Here is a 25,935-nt window from a genome sequence, read left to right on the forward strand (position 1 = left end):
TCAAGACACTGAAGAAAGAAATTGAAGAAGACCTCAGAAGATGGAAAGATCTCCCATGCTCATGGATTGGCAGGATTAATATAGTAAAAATGGCCATTTTACCAAAAGCGATCTACAGATTCAATGCAATCCCCATCAAAATACCAATCCAATTCTTCAAAGAGTTAGACAGAACAATTTGCAAATTCATCTGGAATAACAAAAAACCCAGGATAGCTAAAACTATCCTCAACAATAAAAGGACTTCAGGGGGAATCACTATCCCTGAACTCAAGCAGTATTACAGAGCAATAGTGATAAAAACTGCATGGTATTGGTACAGAGACAGACAGATAGACCAATGGAATAGAATTGAAGACCCAGAAATGAACCCACACACCTATGGGCACCTGATTTTTGACAAAGGAGCCAAAACCATCCAATGGAAAAAAAGATAGCATTTTCAGCAAATGGTGCTGGTTCAACTGGAGGGCAACATGTAGAAGAATGCAGATCGATCCATGCATATCACTCTGTACAAAGCTTAAGTCCAAGTGGATCAAGGACCTCCACATCAAACCAGACACACTCAAACTAATAGAAGAAAAACTAGGGAAGCATCTGGAACACATGGGCACTGGAAAAAATTTCCTGAACAAAACACCAATGGCTTATGCTCTAAGATCAAGAATCGACAAATGGGATCTCATAAAACTGCAAAGCTTCTGTAAGGCAAAGGACACTGTGGTTAGGACAAATCAGCAACCAACAGATTGGGAAAAGATCTTTACCAATCCTACAACAGATAGAGGCCTTATATCCAAAATATACAAAGAACTCAAGAAGTTAGACCGCAGGGAGACAAATAACCCTATTAAAAATGGGGTTCAGAGCTAAACAAACAATTCACAGCTGAGGAATGCCGAATGGCTGAGAAACACCTAAAGAATAGTTCAACATCTTTAGTCATAAGGGAAATGCAAATCAAAACAACCCTGAGATTTCACCTCACACCAGTGAGAATGGCTAAGATCAAAAACTCAGGTGACAGCAACTGCTGGCAAGGATGCAGAGAAAGAGGAACACTCCTCCATTGTTGGTGGGGTTGCAGACTGGTACAACCATTCTGGAAATCAGTCTGGAAGTTCCTCAGAAAATTGGACATTGAACTGCCTGAGGATCCAGCTATACTTCTCTTGGGCATATACCCACAAGATGCCCCAACATATAAAAAAGACATGTGCTCCACTATGTTCATAGAAGCCTTATTTATAATAGCCAGAAGCTGGAAAGAACCCAGATGCCCTTCAAAAGAGGAATGGATACAGAAAATGTGGTACATCTACACAATGGAATATTACTCAGCTATCAAAAACAATGACTTTATGAAATTCGTGGGCAAATGGTTGGAACTGGAAAATAGCATCCTGAGTGAGCTATCCCAATCACAGAAAGACATACATGGTATGCACTCATTGATAAGTGGCTATTAGCCCAAATGCTTGAATTACCCTAGATGCCTAGAACAAATGAAACTCAAGACGGATGATCAAAATGTGAATGCTTCACTCCTTCTTTAAAAGGGGAACAAGAATACCCTTGGCAGGGAAGAGAGAGGCAAAGATTAAAACAGAGACTGAAGGAACACCCATTCAGACCCTGCCCCACATGTGGCCCATACATATACAGCCATCCAATTAGACAAGATGGATGAAGCAAAGAAGTGCAGGCAGACAGGAGCCGGATGTAGATCGCTCCTCAGAGACACAGCCAGAATACAGCAAACAAAGAGGCGAATGCCAGCAGCAAACCACTGAACTGAGAATAGGACCCCCGTTGAAGGAATCAGAGAAAGAACTGGAAGAGCTTGAAGGGGCTCATGACCCCATATGTACAACAATGCCAAGCAACCAGAGCTTCCAGGGACTAAGCCACTACCTAAAGACTATACATGGACTGACCCTGGACTCTGACCTCATAGGTAGCAATGAATATCCTAGTAAGAGCACCAGTGGAAGGGGAAGCCCTGGGTCCTGCTAAGACTGAACCCCCAGTGAACTAGACTGTTGGGGGCAATGGGGGGAGGGTTGGGAGGGGAACACCAATAAGGAAGGGGAGGGGGGAGGGGGATGTTTCCCTGAAACCGGGAAAGGGAATAACACTCGAAATGTATATAAGAAATACTCAAGTTAATAAAAAAAAAAGTTTACTATCATGTCATCTGCAAATACATTTTTACTTCTTCCTTTCCAATTTGGATCCATTTGACCTATTTTTGTTATCTAATTGCTCTAACTAGGATATCAAGTACTATGTTGAATAGGTAAAGAGAGAGTGGGCAGCCTTGTCTACTCCCCGATTTCAGTGGAATTGCTTCAAGTTTCCCTTCATTTAGTTTGATATTGTCTACTGGTTTCCTGTATATTGCTTTTACTATGTTTAGGTACAGGCCTCAAATTTCTGATCTTTCCAAGACTTTTATCATGAAGGGATGTTGAATTTTGTCAAATGCTTTCTTAGCATGTAATGAGATGGTCATGTCATTTTTCTTCCTTGATTTTGTTTATATAGGGGATTACGTTGATGGATTTCCATATATTAAACCATCCCTGAATCCCTGATATGAAGTCTACTTGATCATGTTGAATGATCATTTTGATGTGTTCTTGGATTTGGTTTGAGAGAATTTTATTGAGTACTTTTGCATCAATATTTATGAGGGAAATTGGGTGAAGTTCTCTTTGTTTCTAGGGTCTTGGTGTGGTTTAGGTCTAAGCATAATTGTGGCTTCAAAGAATAAATTGGGTAGTGTTTCTTCCATTCCTATTTTATGGAATAGTTTGAAGAGTGTTGGTATTAGGTCTTCTTAGAAGGTCTGAAAGAATTAAACTAAACCCATCTGGTCTTGGGTTTTTTGTGGTTGGGAAAATTTTAATAACTGCTTCTAATTCTTTAGGGGTTATGTGACTGTTTAGACGGTTTATCTGATTTTGACTTAATTTTGGTACCTGATGTCTCTCTCAAAAATTGTCCATTTCTTCCAGATTTTTCAGTTTTGTTGAGTATAGGCTTTTCTAGTAGGATCTGATAATTTTTTTTAATTTCCTCAGTTTCTGTTCTTATGTCTCCCTTTTCCTTTCTGATTTTGTTAATTTGGATACAATCTCTATGCCTTCTGATTAGTATGGCTAAGGGTTTATCTGTCTTGTTGATTTTCTCAAAAAAAACAGCTCCTGATTTTGTTGATTCTTTGTATAGTTCTCTTTTTTCTACTTGTTTAATTTTGGCCCTGAGTTTAATTATTTCCTGCCTTCTACTCCTCTTGGGTGTATTTGCTTCTTTTTGTTCTAGAGCTTATATGTGTGTTGTCAAACTGTTAGTGTATGTTCTCTCCAATTTCTTTGAAGGCACTCTGAGCTATGAGTTTTCCTATCATCACTGCTTTCATTGTGTCCCATAAGTTTGGGTATGTTTTGCCTTCATTTTCATTAAATTCTTAAAAGTTTATTGTTTCTTCCTTTATTTCTTCCTTGACCAAGTTGTCATTGAGTAGCACATTATTCAGCTTCCATGTGCATATGGACTTTATGTTGTTTTTGATGTTATTGAAGACCAGCCTTAGTCCATGATAATCTGATGGAATGCATGGGATTATTTCAATCTCTTCATATCTATTGAGGCCTGTTTTGTGATCATTTATATAGTCAATTTTTGAGAAGGTACTCTGAGTTGCTCAGAAGAAGGTATATTCTTTTGTTTTAGGATGAAATGTTCTATAGATATCTGTTAAATCCATTTGGTTCATAACTTCTGTTAGTTTCACTGTGTCTCTGTTTAGCTTCTGTTTCCATAATCTGTCTGTTAATGAGAGCAGGGTGTTGAAGTCTCCTACTATTATTGTATGTGGTTCAATGTATTCTTTGAGCTTTAGTAAATTTTCTTTTATGAGTGTAGATGCTTTTTCATTTGGAGCATAAACATTCAGAATTGAGAACCCATTTTGGTAGATTTTTCCTTTGATAAGTGTGAAGTGTCCTTCCTTATATTTTTTGATAACTTTTTGCTAAATGTCTATTTTATTTGATATTAGAATGGCTACTCCAGCTTGTTTCTTGGGACCATTTGCTTGGAAAATTTTTCCCAGTCTTTTACTATTATGTAGTCTCTGTCTTTGTCACTAAGGTACATTTCCTATATGCAGAAAAATTCTGGGTCCTATTTACGTATCCACTGTTAGTCCATGTCTTTTTATTGGGGAATTGAGTCCATTGATGTTAAAAGATATTAAGAAATAGTAATTGTACCCAAAAGATGCCCCAACATATAAAAAACACACATGCTCCACTATGTTCATAGCAGCCTTATTTATAATAGCCAGAAGCTGGAAAGAACCCAGATGCCCTTCAACAGAGGAATGGATACAGAAAATGTGGTACATCCACACAATGGAATATTACTCAGCTATCAAAAACAATGACTTTATGAAATTCGTAGGCAAATGGTTGGAACTGGAAAATATCATCCTGAGTGAGGTAACCCAACCACAGAAAAACACACATGGTATGCACTCATTGATAAGTGGCTATTAGCCCAAATGCTTGAATTACCCTAGATGCATAGAACACATGAAACTCAAGACAGATGATCAAAATGTGAATGCTTCACTCCTTCTTTAAAAGGGGAACAAGAATACCCTTGGCAGGGAATAGAGAGGCAAAGATTAAAACAGAGACTGAAGGAACACCCATTCAGAGCCTGCCCCACATGTGGCCCATACATATACAGCCACCCAATTAGACAAGATGGATGAAGCAAAGAAGTGCAGGCAGACAGGAGCCGGATGTAGATCGCTCCTGAGAGACACAGCCAGAATACAGCAAACAAAGAGGCGGATGCCAGCAGCAAACCACTGAACTGAGAACAGGACCCCCGTTGAAGGAATCAGAGAAAGAACTGGAAAGCTTGAAGGGGCTTGAGATCCCATATGTACAACAATGCCAAGCAACCAGAGCTTCCAGGGACTAAGCCACTACCTAAAGACTATACATGGACTGACCCTGGACTCTGACCTCATAGGTAGCAATGAATATCCTAGTAAGAGCACCAGTGGAAGGGGAAGCCCTGGGTCCTGCTAAGACTGAACCCCCAGTGAACTAGTCTATGGGGGGAGGGCGGCAATGGGGGGAGGATGGGGAGGGGAACACCCATAAAGAAGGTGAGAGGGAGGGGTTAGGAGGATTTTGGCCCGGAAACCGGAAAAGGGAATAACACTCGAAATGTAAATAAGAAATACTCAAGTTAATAAAAGAAATAAAAAGAAAAAGAAGAAATAGTGATTGTTTACTGCTATGTTTGTTTTATATATGTATGTGGGCGTGTGCATGTAAGTACAGTTACCTGTAAAGGCCAGATGCATTGCATTCCCTTGGACATGGAATTACAAGCAATTCTGTGATACCCAATGAGGGTACTAGGAACCAAACTTACCCTCTCTGCAAGTGCAGTTGTGTTGTTAACTCCGGGGCTATCTCTCCAGCCTCATGTTTAAAAAACAACAACAACAACAAAAAAAAAAAAAAAAAAAAAACATCGTCAATACTACTCAAAGTTAAGCACTCTAGGACTGTACTTTAATAGTTCACATCCCATGACCCATCTTCCACTCAGACTATATCCTCAAGATGTAAGCAATGTGAAAAAATGGGGTGGACGCAGTTTGTTTTTCAGTGAACATAACAGATTTAACATGCATTTCCCCCACCAAATAGAAACATATAATACATAATAAACTTATAGGACATATTTTAGTTCACAATATATATTTTTCTCTTTCTATTTTAGTATATAAATTTGTAACATTTTTCATAGACACATATTTATTGACTTAATGAACCATAACATTTAGCACTCTACCATTCTAATATTTAGACTATTCCAAGTTCTCTATTTTAAATGACATTTTTTGTCAGGAATCTTATGGGTTATGAGATTTTGCACTACCTATAAAGTAACAAGTTAAGCCAACCAAAACTTTCTGGATGCTGATAAAAGACATAAGTCTCTTGGGTTAGAGAGGAAAGTTTGTATTATTTAGACCACAACAGGAAACAATAACTTTGTCTTCATATCAGTTTCTCTAATCCTCTGAGTCCCAAATATATCCTTGGAAGGCAGTGAGTTTATGTTACAAATGGGGCACTCCAAGCTTAGGAAAACCCAGTTTTTTTTATAATTGTACAATTTTTTTCTCTAGAGGGTTTTATCGGAGGCAGGGGTTCTCTGTGAGATCTCTCTCTCTCTCTCTCATTTTTCTGTGTGTCTCTGTCCCTATCTCTGTCTGCCTTCCTAACTCTGTCTCGTGTCTGTGTGTGTGTGTGTGTGTGTGTGTGTCTGTGTGTGTGATTGGTGTGTGTGTCTGTGTGTGTGTGGGTGGGTGGATGACTGTGTACAGGTACACTTAACCCTCATGGATGCATGTAAAGGTCAAAAATCGACATTAGGTATATTTCTTTATTAATCTAGTTTTGAAACAGGCTCTCTTAATTAAACTTGGAGCTTACAATTCCATCTATACTAGTTATTAGCAAGCTATTGGGATTCACCTGTCTTGGAACCACACCCCAGCACTGAGGTAACAGACAGGCCCCACCATGCCCAGCTTGTACATCTGTATGGAGATCTGGGCTCAGGTCCTCCTGCTTATGCAGCAAGCACTTTACCCACAGAGCCATCTCCCAAGTCCATCTTCTCAAATCTTTTAGGCAGCAAACTTCTCCACTGATGCAGAAAAAAATATAATCTCTGCCTCTCAGTACTACTCACACATGAACATTGCAGAACAAAAGGCTGCCCATGCTGCTATTCTCAACAAGTGCAGAAACATAAGAGATCCAACAGGAACTGTCTTCCTACTCTTGCAGAATGCCATTCAGACCCTCACTGTGGCCGCCCCCATTGATGTGTATTTGGTTAATATACCTCAGTTTTGTGCTTTGAGGTATTAGGATAGTATATTGGAAAGACAATGAGAATTTGTACAAAGCGTAAGTCAACTCTAATATTGATTTACTGATAAGTTTAGAGACTTATCAGAATGGATATTCTTTGGTTTCTAATTCTTTTTTTTTAGCTATAGGATTTTGACTAAGCCAAGTTTTACCTTTCTACACAGTTGTCACATTGTCATTTAAGTAAAACAATAAACCATTATAGCCAACATGAGTATACTTTTTAGATAGCTATTTATCAACCTTTTATTTCTGAAAAACCTTTTCTAGAGTTAGATAATCGTCATTTGAGACAAGGGTGAGATATAACCAGCCTGGGTTCATGTAAACAAAATAGTTCCCAAGTAACATCAAATTAAATCTCCTGGAAACATTGTAGCAACAAAATCCTATCATTGATCGATCTACTAAGCACTTGCATATGTGATGAAATAAAACTAATCCTTCTAAATGAAGTGAAATTGCACAGCACTGGGTGAAGTATCTTGTTTATTTGAAAACAGACATGTTTAGCTGAACCTGTTATTTTCACTATGCCTCATACCAGCTCAGTTTACTTTTCATGTCACTCAAAGATGACTTTCTAGCTGTACTTTGAAACACTGAAGACTCAATTTTCTTGAAAATTTGAAGTAGAACATGCTTATAAAATGCCACATGAATTTCAGGAGCTTAGAAATCAATATCTGACCTCTTAAGAAAACAGGACTGGGATAAATTTACCAAAAGCTTGCATTAGAAAAAACAACAGGACCCTGAAAAAGAAAGGCTGAGCCCCTGGGACCCAGAAACCCTGAAGACCCACTTTGATTGGAAACTTTGATAGAGTCAACTAGGTGAAAGCAGTAACCGCAACATTCCTGCCAAAACGCTGGATGGAGCAAGCACTGCTCAACCATAATGGAAGCCATTTCCCACAGAGCCCTCCATGTGCTTATTTTGGTGATGACACTAAAATGTAAGTCAGAAATCATATAATTCTCAACAGAAGCACAAAGAACACGAAACACCAAAGAATTTTAACTATTTCCTAAAATTTGACAAGGCACACAAATTTATTCATTCAACAATATCTGTCCAAAAACAACAGTAAGCAAGGAATTTGAGATCCCAGGAGTAGAGCAGGAGGAGGATGAGCAGTGTCTTTGTTATGAATTCCTCAGACTATATATTTTATTGTGGGGAGGCAATACAAAAAGGAGGATATGTAGCTTTTTTATTTTCTGTAGCACTAAGCATAACGACGAAGTATTGTTGGAAAATAATTTCACTGATAATATGACTTTTACATGAGGTAAAACTGAATAGAAAAGGAGAGAATTCTTACTTCAACTTGGCAGCCTTAATGATTTAATGATTTCCCCATAATAGTTTCTAAGTTGCAACTCAGGTAACAAACAAGATGAAGTCTAAGAAGAAACACAATCTCCATCCCTCAAAATGCTGAAAAATAAATTAGTCGAAGAAGGGAGTAAAACAGGTCCTCTCAAATGCTGCCACTGAGAATGAGAAGCACAAGAGAAACTGTAGTAGAGGGGCGCTTGTCTTTCTCTTCATTCCCTGTAAGTTTCCTAATCTCTAGTCCACAGTTCACTGCCTTCAGACCAGGACCCTTGCCTTATCACATATGGGAATCCCATAATGTTTTGCCTCTCTATAAGGAGGCTTATAGATCTTTGGGATCTGGTAAAACTCCCATGTGCATATAAAAATATTAAATAAATTCACGTTTCTTTCTACTATTAATATGCCTATGGAATTTATTTTCTCATCAGAACCCCACCAGAAAGGACAGGAAATTGTATTTTTTATTTTTGTTTGTTTGTTTTCAGAGCCGGTCTCACTATGTCAATCAGACGGCTCAAACTCACAGAGATCTCCTCCCTCAATCTCCCAAGTGCTGGGATTAAAGGTGTGTGCAGCCACTCCAGGCTTAGCCTTCCCTTTAAAGCTATTAGTTCCTAGAGGACACAGTCTTTATGTAGGATAGAATCGTATCACTGGTGTTAGCTTTGTATGCTACATTGAATGTAAGAAACCACAAGGAGTTTCTGTAACTCTGCATATTTTGAAGCATCTTTGAGAATCAGGAGAAATTTTGCTTGGTTTTTGGCAAACTACACATGATATGTAAATCCAAGCTTGAGTAATGTTCCCAAAATAAATGTTTCCAGAAACTTTTTATGACTAAAGAGCATTATCATGTAGATTAGACAAATTACTGTGTTGGGTATAATTTAAGGAAGGTCTACTCTCAATGGGTAATAAAAAAGCAATTGTCTACGTGTAATTTGTGTTGCTCAGATCAAAACCACAGCTTTGCCACTCTGAAAATTTGGGCCTAAGAACAGGGTAGTCAGTATATTTCTGTTGAAGGCCTTATCTGGCATTAATGGGAGGAGAGGCCCTTGGTCCTGTGAAGGCTCGATGCCCCGGTATAGGGGAATGCCAGAGCAATGAATTGGGAGTGGTTGAGTAGGTGGGGGAGTACTCTCATAGAAGCAGGGGGAGGGGTGATGGGATAGAGGGGTTGCAGAGAGGAATCCAGGAAGAGGAATAACATTTGAAATGTAAATAAATCAAATATCCAACAAAAAAAAAGGAACAGAAAAAAAGAAGAGGGGATGTACTTGAACCACAATACCAATTTTCTTCCATTTCCACAGAAAAAAAGCCCTCCAAAGCAAATGTTTGTCAGGTTAAATAACATCACCCATTGATTGATCCTCACTCCATTGCTGCGAAAATGGCCTTTCTCCTGGGATAAGCTACAGTAATACTACTTAAGTAACAATGCAAATTGAACATCAGTCTGGGTGGGCAACAACATGAGACCCTGCCAATCAATGAAAACTCACAAGAAAACTGGACATACAGCACACTGGGAGAGTGCTTACCTAGCCCTGGCCAGGCTCTTGATACACTTCCCAGTTCTGCGCAATGAAAGGAACATGAATTTTGTATGTCTGAAAGGCATTCCCTGCAGTAAAACTTTACTCTTCACTGCACTTTCATTTTTAAAAGAGAATCTAGAAGAATGGTACTGTGCTTTTCGTACCTAGCTAAATGGTACAGCCCTTTCTTACCTGTCCTGAATGCTTAGGTATGATGTATGAGTTAGGTCCTGGTTTATGTACAGACACATTTTCTCTCTAACCCATTTAAAATAATAATAGAGTATCGAGGGCAATAAATTGAGGTAAAACCAAATGATCTGAGAGCATTTGGGTATTTAGGAATGCAAGCAATCCACTTTTCAGAAAGGCTGATTACCACGGCAAATACCACAGAGGATGGATGAGAGGGTTATGCATATGGCACAGATACAGCCAAGTGCGGGAGCACTGATACTGACTAAGGCTCCCTAGAGCTCTTTACCATAGCACTGACAAATACTAACATCAGAAATTGGGTAGGAGTCTCTCCTTTAAAAACAAGATCATGCTTTTTTCAAATTGTTTATCTTATCATACTGCATTTGTGTAGATAATTCAAGAAAAATATAAGGTAATCATCCAGTACTTATTCAATAATCAATGTTTTAGTTACCCACAATAATTATAAATTTGTATTCTTTCAGTAACTAGATTCTGCCAATTATACGTAATATATATATATATAATAGTTCATATTAGTAGCTTATTTAAATACTTTAAAAGGCTAAGAAGAAGAAAGGGATGTGCTTTCTGTAATAATGAGATAGGTATAAGAGTGTCATCCTGATATATATTTGTTTAATGTTCATTTAACATTCGTACTCTGGGTGAAATGATCCTCTCCTATCTGCATCCTCAGATAGCAGTGCTTTTTAATTCACACATCTTCACCAGAGTCATCCCGCCAAGTCCACCTCTTTCACCTTTATCAACCATGTCCACTCCATTTGGTCTCTCATAATTTGTTACTCAGTCTGGGTCCTGGTCATCCTCTGTATACAAGATGCCAATGGTCTCCTAACACATTATCATGACTCTCACTATTCTTCCTATTGCCTCCTGGTGATTAAACTTTTTGAGAGATTGCCGGTGACCTTCAGCATAAAACCTGAACTCCATAGTACAGAAAACGAGGAAACGTTCCCCAGGTAGGCTTACTGCAGGCTACAGTTCGTCATCACTGGAAGCAGAAGCAAGAACTGAACCAAAAAGACCACTGAGGACTTGCTTCCCCCTTCTGGTCCTTAACAAACTTTTCTTTTTAATTATTTTATTTATCTACATCTCAAATGCTGTCCTCCTGCAAGTTCCCATTCTGAGTCCTTCCCTCAACCCAATGTCCTTCACTTCTGAGAGGGTACATCCCTGGGTACCCCCATCAAAGAGGGGTGGTCATCAAGTCTCTATGGGATTAGGCACATCCTCTCCCACTGAGGCCAGACAAGGCAACCCCTGTTACATATGTGCTGGGTAGCTCGGACCAACCTGTGTATGCCCTTTTACTGGTGGCTCAGTCTCTGAGAGCTCCCATGGTTCTAGGTTAGTCTTCCTGTCATCCCCTTCATTTCCTTCAATCCTTCCCGTAGCTCTTGCATAGGGGGCCCCTATTTCTGTCCAATGCTTGTCTGTAAGTATCTGCTTCTGTCCCAGTCCACTGTTTGTAGCACCTCTCAGAGGGCAACCATGCTAGGCTCTGCAAGCCGGCATGACATCAGTAATAATGGATTGGTGCCCACCCATGGGATGATCCCAAGTTAGGTTGGTCACTAGATGGCCTTTCTCTCAGTCTTTTCTCCATTTCTGTCCCCAATTTGTTTAGACAGGAGCAATTTTGGGTCAAACGTTTTGTAGGTCAGTTGGTGTCCTCTCTCATCCTTCCACTGGGCATCCTGTCAGACTACTGCAGGTGGTCTCTTCAAGTTCCATATCTCCACTGCGATTTTGGCATTTTGGCATTTTGGCACAGGTTACCCACATTGAGTCCTGGGAGCCTCCCCCATTCAAGGTCTCTAGGATTTTCTAGAGATTTCCCCCAACAACCTCTGGAAGCTGCATAATCCCATTCATTCTCCTGGCTCTCTGGCCCTCTTTCCTATCTCTCTCCATACCTGATCGTGCCCCCCCCCATTTCCCTCTCCCTCACCTCTCCTACCCAGTTCCCTCCTTCCCTCTGCCTCTCATGACTATTTTGTTTCCCCTTCTAAGTGGGATTTAAGCATCCTTATTTGGGTCTTCCTTCTTGCTTAACTTATTTGGGTCCGAGGGGTGCATTATGGCTATTTTGTACTTTTTGGCTAATATCCATGAACCAGTGAGTGCAAAGTGTAGTGAGCCATATTGGATTTGGGCCTGGCCATTTTGTGACTATAGCTCAAAGTGGCTCCGTGACTCTTGGCCATACATACTCCTCTAAGAGCCTCTCCCATGAATTTACGGCACAGGAAGATAACATTCACGGGATGCGTCAGCCTAAGCAAAAATCAGTTATCTCCTGAGTCAACACCCGGTGTCTCCACCGCCTGACCTCTTTGCCTCCAGCTATCACTGCCTATATCCTCATCTCCCCCTCCTCTGTGTTTCACAAAGGACACTCCCCTTACCTGAAAGCCTTAAAAGCTGTAACGTACATCCCAATAAACGAGACCTTGACAACAGAATCTTGCTTGGTCTCCTTCTTCTCTTCACCCTCATTTGGCCCACAGGTAGAAAGCCTCTTCGGGACCCTGAATAACTGGGTCCCCGCTGGCGGGGACAGCAAAGTGTATCTGTTCTTTTTCTGTCTGGGTTACCTCACTAGGATATTTCCTAGTTCAATCCATTTGCCTGCAAAATTAATGTTGTTCTTGTATTTAATAGCTGGATAGTATTCCGTAGTGTAAATGAACCACATTTTCTGTATCCATTCTTCAGTTGAGGAACATCTGGGTTGCTTTCAGCTTCTGGCTATTACGCGAATAAGGCTGCTATGAACATATGGTGTATGTGCCCTTGTGGTATGGTAGGGCATCTTTTGGGTATATGCCCAGAAGTGATAATAGCTGAATTTTCAATTGTCTTTGGAACCACCAGATTGATTTCCAGAGTGGTTATACAGAAGTGAAAGAGTGTGCCCCTTTCTCTACATTCTCACCAGCATGTTCTGTCACTTGAGTTTTTGATCAGTGAAATAGAATCAAAGACCCAGAAATAAACTCACACACCTATAGACACTTGATTTTTTACACAAAAAGCCAAAACTATACAGTGGAAACAAGAAAGCATGTTCAGCAAATGGTGCTGGTCTAACTGGAGATCTACATGTAGAAGAATGCAAATTGATCTATATTTATATCCCTACACAAACCTCAACCTAAAACTGGGTACACTGAATCTAATAAAAGAGAAGTGGCAAATAGCCTTGAACACATTAGCACAGAAGAAAATTTCCTGAACAGAACACCAATGTCTTAAACTCTAAGATCAACAATCGATAAATGGAATCTCTTGAAACTGAAAAGGCTTCTTAAGGCAAAGAACTCTGTCAATGGGACAAAACATCAGCCTACAGCTTGAGAAAAGATCTTCACTAACCTACATGGGACAGAGAGGACTAATATTCAAAATATATAAATAACTCAAAAAGTTAGACTTCAACAAAAACAAATAACCCAATTAAAAAATGGGGTACAGAACTAAACAGAGAATTCTCAACAGAGAAATCTTAAATGGCTAAGAAGCACTTAAAGAAATGTTCTGAGTGGTGGTCACCAAGCGAGATCTGTGCCAGGAGATGGAAATGGTTGTGAACTACTTCTATGCATGGGCTAAGCTCCACAGACTGAAGGAGACTAAAGGCCTTCGGATGCCCAGAGCATGTAGGCCATCCCTGATGTGGCACCAAATGAAATGAACAAAGCTCCTCAGCCCACAGCCCCCCCCCACCAGCCGAGACCCCTAGACTCCCACCCACAGCCAGAGTTTCCCCTGGGGTGGTGTTTAGCAAGCCTCAAGCTACACAAATGCACACTCTGTCTCAGTCCTGCCAGCACTTCTACCCTAGCTGGGACCAGCTCCCTAGCAGTGCAGGGTGCGGCCCCTGCCCGTCCTGGCCCACCACCCCATATCTACCCTGCTGGATCCCAAGTAATGCCCTTCGCAGATCTCGTACTCAGCATCCCAAGGAGCCTACTATATCCCTGGACAGGGACATTTCACATTTGTTGTCCCAACACAGCAGTACCCTGTGCAACCAGGAGCCCCAGGCTACTGTCCAGGTGCAAGCTCTGCCGAGTTTACCCAGCCCAAGGTGTGCAGCAGTTTCCTACTAATGTGGCTCCTGACCCAGTTCTGATGAACTGGCTACCCCAGATTGCTCCTAAGAGGGAATGGAAAACTATCCAAATTCGAGACCCAAAACAAGGAGGGAAGGATATCACAGAAGAGATCATGTCTGGGGCCCGCACTGCCTCCTCCCCAGACAGGAGGCAGTCGAGCCTCAACCCAATGGGGCCGTCTCCTCAGGTTGCTGTCATTATCCAGTCAGATGACCTGTCACCTGTCATGAGGAGCAACCATTGTGGGGAGGCCAGGACTGTCTGGCCCAAGCACAGCCTTGGCACAAAATCTCAGGCTTCGTTGCCTTCTCCAACCCCATCACCAACCCCAATTTTGGAGCCGGGATCTGAGTCTAATCTTGGAGTCCTGTCTATTCCTGGGGACACTATGACAATGGAGATGAAACCATTGTCTGTAGTAGAATCGACCCCCATCTCTTGTGAAACTGGGGAGCCATATTGCCTCTCTCCAGAACCCAGTCTTGCCGAACCCATACTGGAAGTAGCAAAGGCAGTCGCGCCATTGACACCTCACAGCTCACCAAGATCACAAAGCCTGGTTCCATTGATTCTAACAGCCAGCTCTTTGCACCTGGAGGATTACTGAGTTGGGGCAAGGGCAACAGTGGAGGCTCAGGAACCAAGCCCTCAGACACAGCATCGGAAGCCACTCATCCAGCTACCTTGAATCACTTTTCTGTTCTTCGGCAAACTTACCCCACACATAACAGAAGTGTTACACAGAGGAGTAGCTTAAGCGGGGATGAGGTGAGAAAGCTGGGGACCAGGAAGACTGACTAGAACAGAGTGAGCTGGGGGTAGGGTGGGGAGGTGACTGTGGGGACCAATTTGATCATGCCAGAACACCTGCCACCAAGAGAAGTTTTAGCAAAGAAGTAGAGGAGCGAAGTAGAGAGTGGCCATCCCAGCGTGAGACTCCCCAAGGCAGCTAGCCTCACAGAGAATCATGGTCGGGATCCTGTGAAGCTGGAAGCCACTCTACCTCCAGTGAGCTCTCCAAAGGCTGCACTCTGTGGAGAAGGTGGAGAAGACATCTAAGGCCATCACTGAGGAATATTTCCATCTCAATGACAAGAAGGAAACAGTACAGTGTGTCCAGGAGCTGGCTTCACCTGCCTTGCTCTCCATGCTGGAGCGTAGTACCATTGCTCATGAGCATATGAGGTGACTTCTGTACCAACTGCTCTGTGCAGGGCACCTCTCTACGGCCCAGTGCTATCAAAGACTGTATGAGAGTTGGTTGAGGACATGGAAATTGATATTCCTCATGTATGGCTTTACCTGGCAGAACTGATAACACCTATTCTCCAAGAAGATGGGGTGACCATGGGAGAGCTCTTCAGGGAAATTTCGAAGCCTCTGAGACCCATGGGCAAAGCTACTTCTTTTTTGCTAGAGATCCTGGGTCTCTTATATAAGAACATGGGTCCCAAAAAGGTTGGGATGCTGTGGCAAGAGGCTGGGCTAAGCTGGAGGGAATTTCTAGGCCAAGACATTGGCTCATTTGTGGTTGAAAAGAAGGTGAACTATACCTTGGGAGAAGAATCTGAAGCTCCTGGCCAAAGGACACTTGCCTGTGAGGAGCTGCGTAGGCAGCTAGAGAAGCTGCTGAAGGACGGTGACAGTAATCAATGTGCTTGACTGGATAGAGGTCAACTTGAATGAGCAGCAGATAGCATCCAATGCATTAGTGCTATTCTGCAATTGTCTTTGAGATACCTCTCTGAGTGGATGTTCACATGTTGAAAGTGAGAGCAAGACCGTGACAGAAATACCTGTGTAATGAGCAGAAGGAGCTACAAGCACTCTATGCTCTCCAGGTCCTTGTAGTGACCATAGACCCAGGACATCATTTCCCACAGTGCTCTGGGCCCTTATAATCAGTTAGCAATCAATAAAATGCTCCTACGTGTTCACAAGCCAATCTGATGGAGGCAATTTATCAGTTGAGCTTCCTTCTTCCCAAATATATCAAGTAGACAGCCAAGGAAATAACTATCACAGGACCCAAAGTAATGTTCACTACCACCCATATACACAAAATGGCCCCATAGTAGGTACAGTATGCTAAGAACATGTGAATACTTTCTATGGTAATCTAATTTCATTCATATGTAATTCTTCCTGGTCCTCCTTATACATCTATCACGATGCCCTCTGTATTCTCCTGAAACTTACTGCATACTTGAGTTCTATGTGGAATAAAATAGCAAGTTTCTTCCTAGACTATTTCCCCAAATTCAGTCATTCACAGCTGCTCACTTGAGAAATACAGTGCAGTAAGAAATGTATGACTTCCAAGTTCTCAATACTGGCTACCATCAAATATGAGTTTGCATTAATATTCAAAACTATTAAATTTAGGGAGACTATACATCTGAAAATACCTTTCAGAATATTGGAATTAGATTGATGTCCCTCAATTTACAAATAAGGTTTTCTGAATGATTATATTGGTTATTATATTTACAGATATATTTAGAGTGCTTACCATCCAATGTGTTTCTACAATTAGATACTCTTTGCATTGAGCTTTTGTTACTCTAACACACCAATGCCAGGTATCAGATGGGATCAGCAATTTATACTGTGGTAATAATGCCCTTAGGCAAAAAGTCTACTTTTCTAGAAGTCATAATGATTTAAAGTTTAGAATCTAAATATGACTAGTTATAAAGTAATTTTAGAAATGATCTCTTATACAACCTAAGTATACAGGATACAGCCATCTATATCATGGAGTTGATTTAGATGCTTGGTTTGTAATATATTCTAAATATATTTTAAAAGCAATCTAACCTAATATTCTAAACAAACTAACCTTAGAGATTAACATGACTCTGAGCGACAAAATGGAATTGTACTGCTTGCTGGATACCTGCAATCACTCTATGCATATTTGGCACTGTTGACTTTTATCTGTTTTGTAGACCATGGAGCCCTCTGTTAGTAAACCATCAGCCCAGCAGGCTTAGCTCAGAGGGCATTCATTAACTTCCCTAATGCTTCGAGTATCCTTCAGCATTAGTACTCTAATGAGACACCACCACAGGTCTCATTCTATATTAAGAGCATCTTCCTGCTAAACCAGCTGCTGCTCCATGTATACCAAAGTCAGAGACCAGCTAATATCCTTTGGAGGGAAGTTTATATTTTTTGAATGCTTTTCCCAGCTTGGCTATTTTATAACACTTATATAGTCACTTACAAAGGAGATTAGTCAACTGGGGTTCACAGAAAACACTGTTATAACAAGAGTGAGTTTTGATACATCATCTGCCTATTTAATTTGCTTCTGAAAAGCAAGAAAATATGCAGCTTCACTTGATCAGATGTGAGATGGGAATATTTTAATGGTGAAATTATGAAACATTCTTGACTCTGTCCCAGCTCGATATTAGGTGCACCAAGCTGTGCTGTGAATATTCTAACCTCAGGCAGATTTCCATAAGAGGAGAGATTGTTTTTCTTTCTTTGAAGGAATACATAAGGTTCAGGAAGAGCCATGAAACTAGGGGAGAGGGAGGAAATGTTAAATCTGCAGGGGCGTTGTCGTGTAATATATACCCTGAAAATCACTTCAAAAATTGGCTCCAACAGTTTTGAACAATTTTAAAAAATCTGAAAATCATAAGTGTTCTTCCCTTGCCAAAAAGCTACTTACTGGTTCACTTAATTTCTTTTATGAGTTTGCTCTGTGTTTGCTGAAACTCATACCCTTACTACAAGTGTCATTTCTAAAAACTGACCCAACAATTGTTAAATAGGACTACTTGTTATCCTTCTTGTGCACCCACATATTTAAAATTGCAGCTGTTCCTGCTCTCTGAAAATACCACAATGTTGACAGAACAACACAGTTCAAACAATGAATATACCCTCACTATACACAGAAAACGGTTCACAGAATATTCACAGTGTGTAATACTTTCAGTAAGACTGAACTACTTAAGAATTTTGAAAACAAATAGTAGCAACTTCTTGGCAGGGCAAAAAGGGATGCCTTGTCAACAGTGCATTGCCAACATCACCATAGAGGACTTTTAGAAGAGATTATATGAGTGACAGGCAGTCATCCATCCTATATGCCTCTTTAATTTGCATTCTGAACTTCCAGACTCCATCTATACACTTTTAAGATTTTCCATCTAGAACATTTCTATGGAGAAATGTTCTTTGACTTAGACTCCCAGTTTCTTCTCCTTCCACAATGGTGGACATCACACAAGAGAGTTAGTTGTATAAGTGTATTGCTTCCTGAAGCTTCTACATCTTTGTTCCAGAGTACCTAAAATAAGTTCCTAAATCTTAATGGTTCAACAAATTTGACAGAGAAGAAATGCTCAATTAACATTTATGCTTAGATATTTAAAACATAGTCACATCAATTTCCATATTCATACATTGTCAAACATTGGTTGAGTGCCCATTCTATCTAAATGCAGCCCACATTGAGAACTGTCAGATGACTATATACAGAATCAGCTCATCAGTGTGGTACAGGAGCCAGAACTCTGTGTGCCTTTATTCTGTGCACACATTTATGCTGTTGAATAATCCCATAATTCAAGACAATCTCAAAAAGTAGATGTGTCTTTTGATGTCTTTAGAAAGTCCAAATTCTGCTTCAAATAGCTTTTACATAGTAACCACAGTATATCAGAAACATCTATGGTTGTTAAATCTATCCTAGCAAAAGGTTCTTTTAAGTGTACATATTTTATTTTCAAAGCCTTTAATTATTAACATGTTTAAAATATTACAATATCGGCCACAAGATTAACAACAAATCACAGATGCATTTTGAAACAAGAATTTTAGCTAAGAACATAGAAATAGGAGATAATTGAATGAAATACATATATAACTAAACAGAAAGTTTGCTTAGAACATAACATTTCAGCAATATCTTGAATATTTATGCACAACAATGGTACTTTCAAATATGTAGATATTTTAAAGCTATGTTATAAAGCTTTTAAAATAACATATTAAGTGATTAAAACTTTCTTTACCATTTCTTACTGCAACTGTGATTATATGCAAATTTATCTCCAATTAGAGAAAATGAATGGGACACTGTAGAGATGGCTTCACGCTAGTTTGTCAAAGGAGTCTGAATTTTTATCCAATGCAGACCATTTGATTATGTATGCAGACATATCTATGTTTGAATAATGCATGGAAATTATGAGACACATTTTGATATCTCAAAATGATCTGCAATTGTGCTCAGGAAACAAAGAAGAGATTTGCTTATTTAAGTATCTCTCTTCTTGGAGCCCTGGGAAGTTGAGTTTATCTCCACTGAATCTCCTACTTAACACCACCTTTAAACTAATCACCGTTCACATCAGGATAATGTGTGACTTATCTTTCCTTTGATATTTTTATTTACATTTCAAATGTTATTCCTTTTCCTGGTTTCCTGTCCATAAACCTTCTATCCCATCCCCCCTCCCTCTTCTTCTATGAATGTGTTTCCCCCCCAACAATCCACCCCTTGCTGCCTCCCTAGACTGACATTCCACTACACTGGGGGATCCAGCCTTGGCAGGACCAAGGGCTTCTCCTCCCATTGGTACCCAACAAAGCCATGTGTGACCTTTCTTGGGGAGACATGAACATAAATTCCTATCCACCTCAGATAGGAGAGTCTAAAGAAATTATCCCAAGTGTAACGTGATGACCCAATTGACGTGCTAGACTGCTTACAGAGATACTGCAGGCTCAACCACAGCTATAACATTGTGAGGCCCAAGGCAAAAGGTAACATCCAGCATGCAAACATTTTTGAGAAAATTACCAAAGTGGATTGGATGTGCACAGGTGCCCAAGACCTATCTTCTGATTCATGGATGAAAGATACACACACACACACACACACACACACACACACACACACACACACCAGCTTATCTTTATTATGACTTAGTGGTTCAGTGGGTGGGTACTTCTAAGCCTCCCACAGCTAGCATGCCCTTCCCTCCAGTACTCCTGGCTAAACACCTTCTAGTTCTACCTTTAATCTTGCTGCCCAATTTTCTTCTTCAATGCCCATTGATCTTTGCTGCCCAAAACACTTCCAGGATGCCCTTCTGTGGGCCGCCTCTCCTTTCTGCCTACCTTTTGGATGTCTCCCCTGCAACTCTGAGTCTGTTCCATCTCCCTCCCCCAAGTATGGCAATCTCCTCCACTTTCTCTCCAGATAACTCTAAGTGTCCCACCCCATGCCCAGCCATTGGCCATTGATATATTTATCCAGTTGGGTACAAGGACTTTCAGTGTCTGGGCACAAGATTCAAAGCAATAACACCAATGTCCAACATATAGCCTTATCTACAGCCTGATCTAGAAGCATTTCTCAATTGAGGTTCTCTCCTATAATGACTCTAGCTATGTTAAGTTAACAGAAAACTAACTAGCACACATAAGAAGAGAAATGAGAAGACACTATATAAAATTTTAAAAAGCTGATAAATGGGCTAAGAAATGAAGAAGTTTTCTATGCTGCTAAAAATTTGGAAAAGAAAGAAGCAACTAAGTAGAAGTCAAAGACATGCCAAGGCAAGTATCCTAGTTAGGGTTACTATTCCTATGATGAAACACCATGACCAAAAGCAAGTTGAGACGAAAAGGGTTTATTTGGGTTATTCTTTTACACTGTAGTTCACTGAGGCAGAAGCTGATACAGAGGCTATGGAAGAGTACTGATAGCTGAATTGTTCTCCCTGGCTTGCTCAGTTGACTTTCTTATAGAATACAGGACCATGGCCAGGGGTGGTCCCACCCATAGTGAGCTGGATTGACCGGGGAAGTGTCAATCACTAATTTTAAAATTGCTCTATAGGCCTGCCTACCACCAGATCTTATGAAGGCATTTTCTCAACTAAAAGTTCCCTCTTCTGAAATGACTGTAACTTGTCTATATGACTATATTTATATGATATATATACGTATATATATATATATAAAACTATACTTGACATAAAACTAGGCAGCACAATGAGACTGTATACATACTTTTAAAATGCATATTACGGACAACAGATGTTATAGGAAATGACTATTTGCCACCCCAATGTTCTGATAATTAAAAACTTTATACACTTAATATGCAAAATTATGTTAAAAGCTTAAAAAAGCATTTTTGTAACAGTAAAATATCTCTTAACAGCACCAGTGTGACACACTTAATCACAGTATCTTTGTGGTGACATAGTCAATCTTTGTACTATACAATTTCCAGGACTCACTATCCAGGTGACAGAGGAACAAGTAAATTAAGTTACCTGAAATTAGGTTGAGTTCAAATCTTCTGATTATTGATGTGTGTGAGAGGCATTTGTTTTCTTTAGAATTGTGTTCATGTAAAAATACTCTGGAACTGAATAAATGGCTAAGTGGGTAAAGATGCATGCTGTGCAAGCCTAGTGACCTGAGTTCCATCTCTTATTAAAGTATCTTCAGGGTTCCATACTCCTCTGTGTACATGCACATTCATAAGAGCGCGCGCGCGCGCACACACACACACACACACACACACACACACACACACACAAATTTCACAAAAGATTTTAAGAAAATGCTCTAAAGTAGTGAAATGTTTAAATAAAAGTGTCTTCTCTGTTACTGAGAAAAAAGTACAGACATTAAAAGCATTTCTGAGCAAACTCATTATCCAGACAGTTTGCACTTTCAGACCTCCGGTGACCACTGGTGACATTCAACAGAATGAAGACTCCAGGCTTTTACTGCTCAGGAGCACTTCACTGGTCTTCTCCAAAGCTTTTATTCCAAGTTAGCACAGGGCTCAAAGCAGGGAGAGAGAAACAGTGATAAACATACAGAGACGTTCTCAGCACTTTCACCAGATGTGCTTAGGACCAGAAAGTTTCTGGGATGAAAAGGACTGTCTGCATAATTCCCTTGAGACTGTTCAGTTAAAGGGGAGGCCTGGGGGAGGATGGTGGCCTTCTTCCTAGAGGAGTAAAGAGAACAAATTAGACCAGCTCCTCCAGGAAGAAGCTGTGGTTTTATTGATCCCCTGACACAGTTGATCCAATTGTGGGATCACGTAGGTGTTGTGTGTAATATTGAAAAACACATACCAGAAACTGTTCCTAGCCATAGTGATGTTTCAGCAGTGACTAATCAATGGCACCTATGGCTGTAGTTTGGTTTGGGCTTAACAATTACAGATTGCCATTGGAAGTGGATGGCCATCTTGAAGTCACTTTGTGTATGTGTTAGCTAAAGAGGGTAAGAGTGGAAGAACTCTGCTGATAGAAGAGCGGTTCTCAACCTGTGGGTCCAAATGACTTTAGGGATCAAACAACTTTTACATAGGCATCACACCTGAGGCCATCAGAGAGCACAGATATTTACACTATGATTCATAACAGAAGCATACTTTCTATATGCTCTGATCTACTTAATAGATCACACTGTATGCTTTCTATGTGGACCTGTATTAAAGGGCTGCAACATTAGGAAGGTTGAAAACCATGGTTCTAGAGCAATATCCTAAAAACTGACTGGAAATTCCTGAAACATTGTGTGAAACATTAAAAGGACCGACCAGAAAATAAAACTTTACCTAAAGGCAAAGACACTTTTCTTTCTACAGTACAGTTATGGGATACAAAGTCAGTATTAATTCAGTAAATACATAGGCAATGATAGTGTATTGGAAGGGCAGTGGGTAATTCTAGGCTAAATGTCATAACTGGATCACCTTCTGAAGTGGCATTGTCACCAATGACACTGACATAGTTGTCACAGCTTATTAACACTCGTGCCAGATTCATTGAGAGAGATGATGAACAGAGAGTCTCTCTTTAACACCAAATGAGGCTTTATACATGATATCTATAGGCAATTTGACCCCCCCAAATTTTGTTAACTGGAGGAAATAGTGGGTCCAAATATGAAGTCTACTTTCAAAGTTGCAGAAGCATAAAAGTGACCAGATTTCCCTTCTAAAATTTTACACAAATAGAATTCCCTGTATCAAATATGATAGTGTCTTTAAAGACACCACAATTTACTTTATTTCTTTTATTTTGACCAGAGATAAACTTCCAAGTACCTCACAGACAATTTTGGCTAAATATCTCTAACCCATCCCTGTAACCATCAAGTTGGACCAACAACAGTTTCAGTATAGACAAAAGTACAACTTAGCAACAGAAGAGAGACAATAACAGTTGACCCCATGACAGAGACAGATGATTGGCAAACTCCTTGTATATCACAAATGTGAATCATTGCTATCATGATGAGGAACATGGTTGTGAGGTTCTCATTCTGCCTCTGGAGTAGGTGCTCAGGCTCTTGTGTGAGGGGCTTTTTTTTTTTATTTACAATCCAGCCATCAACCCTGCTCCCAGTTCCCCTCCCACAGCTCCTCATCCCATTCTTCCTCCCTCCCTGTCTCCGAGAGGATGTTGCCCCACCCCTAGCCCTCACCCCTCCCTGGGGCCTCATCTTCTCCCATTGAGGCCAGACCAGGCAGTCCTCTGTTATATATGTGTTGGGGCCTCAGATCAGCTGATGTGTGCTGCCTGGTTGGTGGCTCACTGTCTGGGTGCTCCCAGGGTCCACGTTAGGTGAGACCGCTGCTCTTCCTATGGAGTCGCCCTCGTCTTCTGCTTCTTCCGTCCTCTCCCTCCCTAATTCAACCATAGGCTCCCCAACTTCAGCCCAATGATTGGGTGTAAGCATTTGCAGCTGCTGGTTGGGCCTCTCAGAGGACAGCCATGCTAGGCTCCTGTCTGTAAGCAACCATAGCATCAGTGATAGTGTCAGGACTTGCGGTCTCCCCGTCACATGGATCCCCCATTGAGCCAGTCACTGGACAACCTTTCCTTCAGACTCTTCTCCATTTAAAGCAAAAGACACAGTCAATAGGACAAATTGGCAACCTACAGGTTGGGGAAAATATCTTCACTTAACCCCACATCTGATAGAGAGCTAATATCCAAAATATATAAAGAACTCAAGAAGCTAACCTCCAAAATATCAAATAAATCAATTTAAAAATGGGGTACTTAAACAGAGAATTCACAACAGAGGAATCTCAATGGCTGAGAAGCAAAGTCCTTAGTCATCAGAGAAATGAAATCAAAATGACCCTGAATGATCAGAATGGCTAAGATCAAAAACCCAGATGACAGCACACGCTGGTGAGGATGTGGAGAAAGAGAAACGGTGCTCCTTTGCTGGTGGGATTGCAATCTGGTACACCCACTCTGGAAATCAATCCGGCAGTACCTTGGAAATAGATCTACCTGAAGACCAAGCTATACCACTCTGGGGTATGTACCCAAAAGATGCCCCACCAAACCTTGTGGTAACAAGGACACGTGCTCCATGATGTTCATAGCAATCTTATTTGGAATAGCCAGAAGCAGGAAACAACCCAGATACCCTCAACTGAAAAATAGATACAAAACATGTATCTATACAATACAATAGAGTATTATTCAGCTATTTTTTGCTTTTCTTTTTTCTTTCTTTCTTTATTTAGTTTTACATTTCCAGATTTTATTCCCTTCCTGGTCCACCCCCTGACTGTTCCATATCCCATACCTCTTCTCTGCTCCCCCAACCCGATTCTCTAGAAGGATGTTCCCACATCACCACCCCACCAGACCTTTAAACTTCCTGGGGCCTCCAGGCTCTTGAGGGTTAGGTGCACCTTTTCTGACTGAACCCAGACCCAGGAGTCCTCTGCTGTATAAGTATTGGAGGGCCTCATCTCAGCTGGTGTATGCTGCCTGGTTGGTGATCTAGTGTCTGAGAGATCTCTGGAGTTCAGGTTAATTGAGACTGCTAGTCCTCCTACAGGGTTGCCCTCCTCCTCGGTTTCTTCCAGCTTTTTCCTAATCAACCAGAGAGGTCAGCAGCTTTTGTCAATTGGTTGAGTGCACATATCTGCATCTAACTCTTTCAACTGCTTATTGGGTCTTTTGGAGGGCAGTCATGATAGATCCCTTTTTGTGAATGCCCCATAGCCTCAGCAATGGTGTCAGGTGTTGGGGCCTCCCCTTGAGCTGGATTTCACTTTGGGCCTGTCACTGGACCTTCTTTTCCTCGGGTTCTTCTCCATTCCATCCCTGCATTTCTTTCAGATAGGAAGAATTAGGAGTCAGAGCATTGACTGTGGGAGAGCAACCCCATCCCTCACTTGATGCCCTGTATTTCTGCTGGTAGTGGATTCAATAAGTTCCCTCTCGCCACTGTAGGGAATTTCATCTAGGGTCCCCCTCCTTTTGAGTTCTGAGGATTTCTCACTTCCTGGGTCTCTGGTACATTCTGGAGGGTCCTCCCAACCTCCTTCCACCCGAGTCACTGTTTTCATTTTTTCTGCTGGCCATCCGCGCTTCAGTTCTTTTCCTTCACCCAACACCAGATCATGTTCTTCTCTCCCCATTCCCTTTCCCCACTGTCCCTCCCTCCCTCCCCCGTTGTGATTTCTTTCTTCTCTCTCCCAAGTCTGAGGCTTCCTCACTTGGGCCCTTCAGCTTGTTGACCTTTTTTGAGTTCTGTGGAGTGTATCTTGGGTATTCTGTACTCTTTTTTTTTTTGGCTAATATCCATGTATTAGTGAGAACATACCATGCATGTCCTTTTGGGTCTGAGTTACCTCACTCAGGATGACATTTTCTGGTTCCA

The 25,935-nt window shown here is 40.9% G+C and overlaps 1 pseudogene; it reads left to right on the forward strand.

Annotated features, from left to right (window-relative positions):
* Positions 1 to 13,807: 13,807 nt before the first annotated feature.
* On the forward strand, positions 13,808 to 16,136 carry Eif4g1-ps3 (eukaryotic translation initiation factor 4 gamma 1, pseudogene 3; annotated as a pseudogene).
* Positions 16,137 to 25,935: the final 9,799 nt, after the last annotated feature.

The sequence above is a fragment of the Rattus norvegicus genome, chromosome 4 (genome assembly GCF_036323735.1).
Source record: "Rattus norvegicus strain BN/NHsdMcwi chromosome 4, GRCr8, whole genome shotgun sequence".
NCBI lineage: Eukaryota > Metazoa > Chordata > Mammalia > Rodentia > Muridae > Rattus > Rattus norvegicus.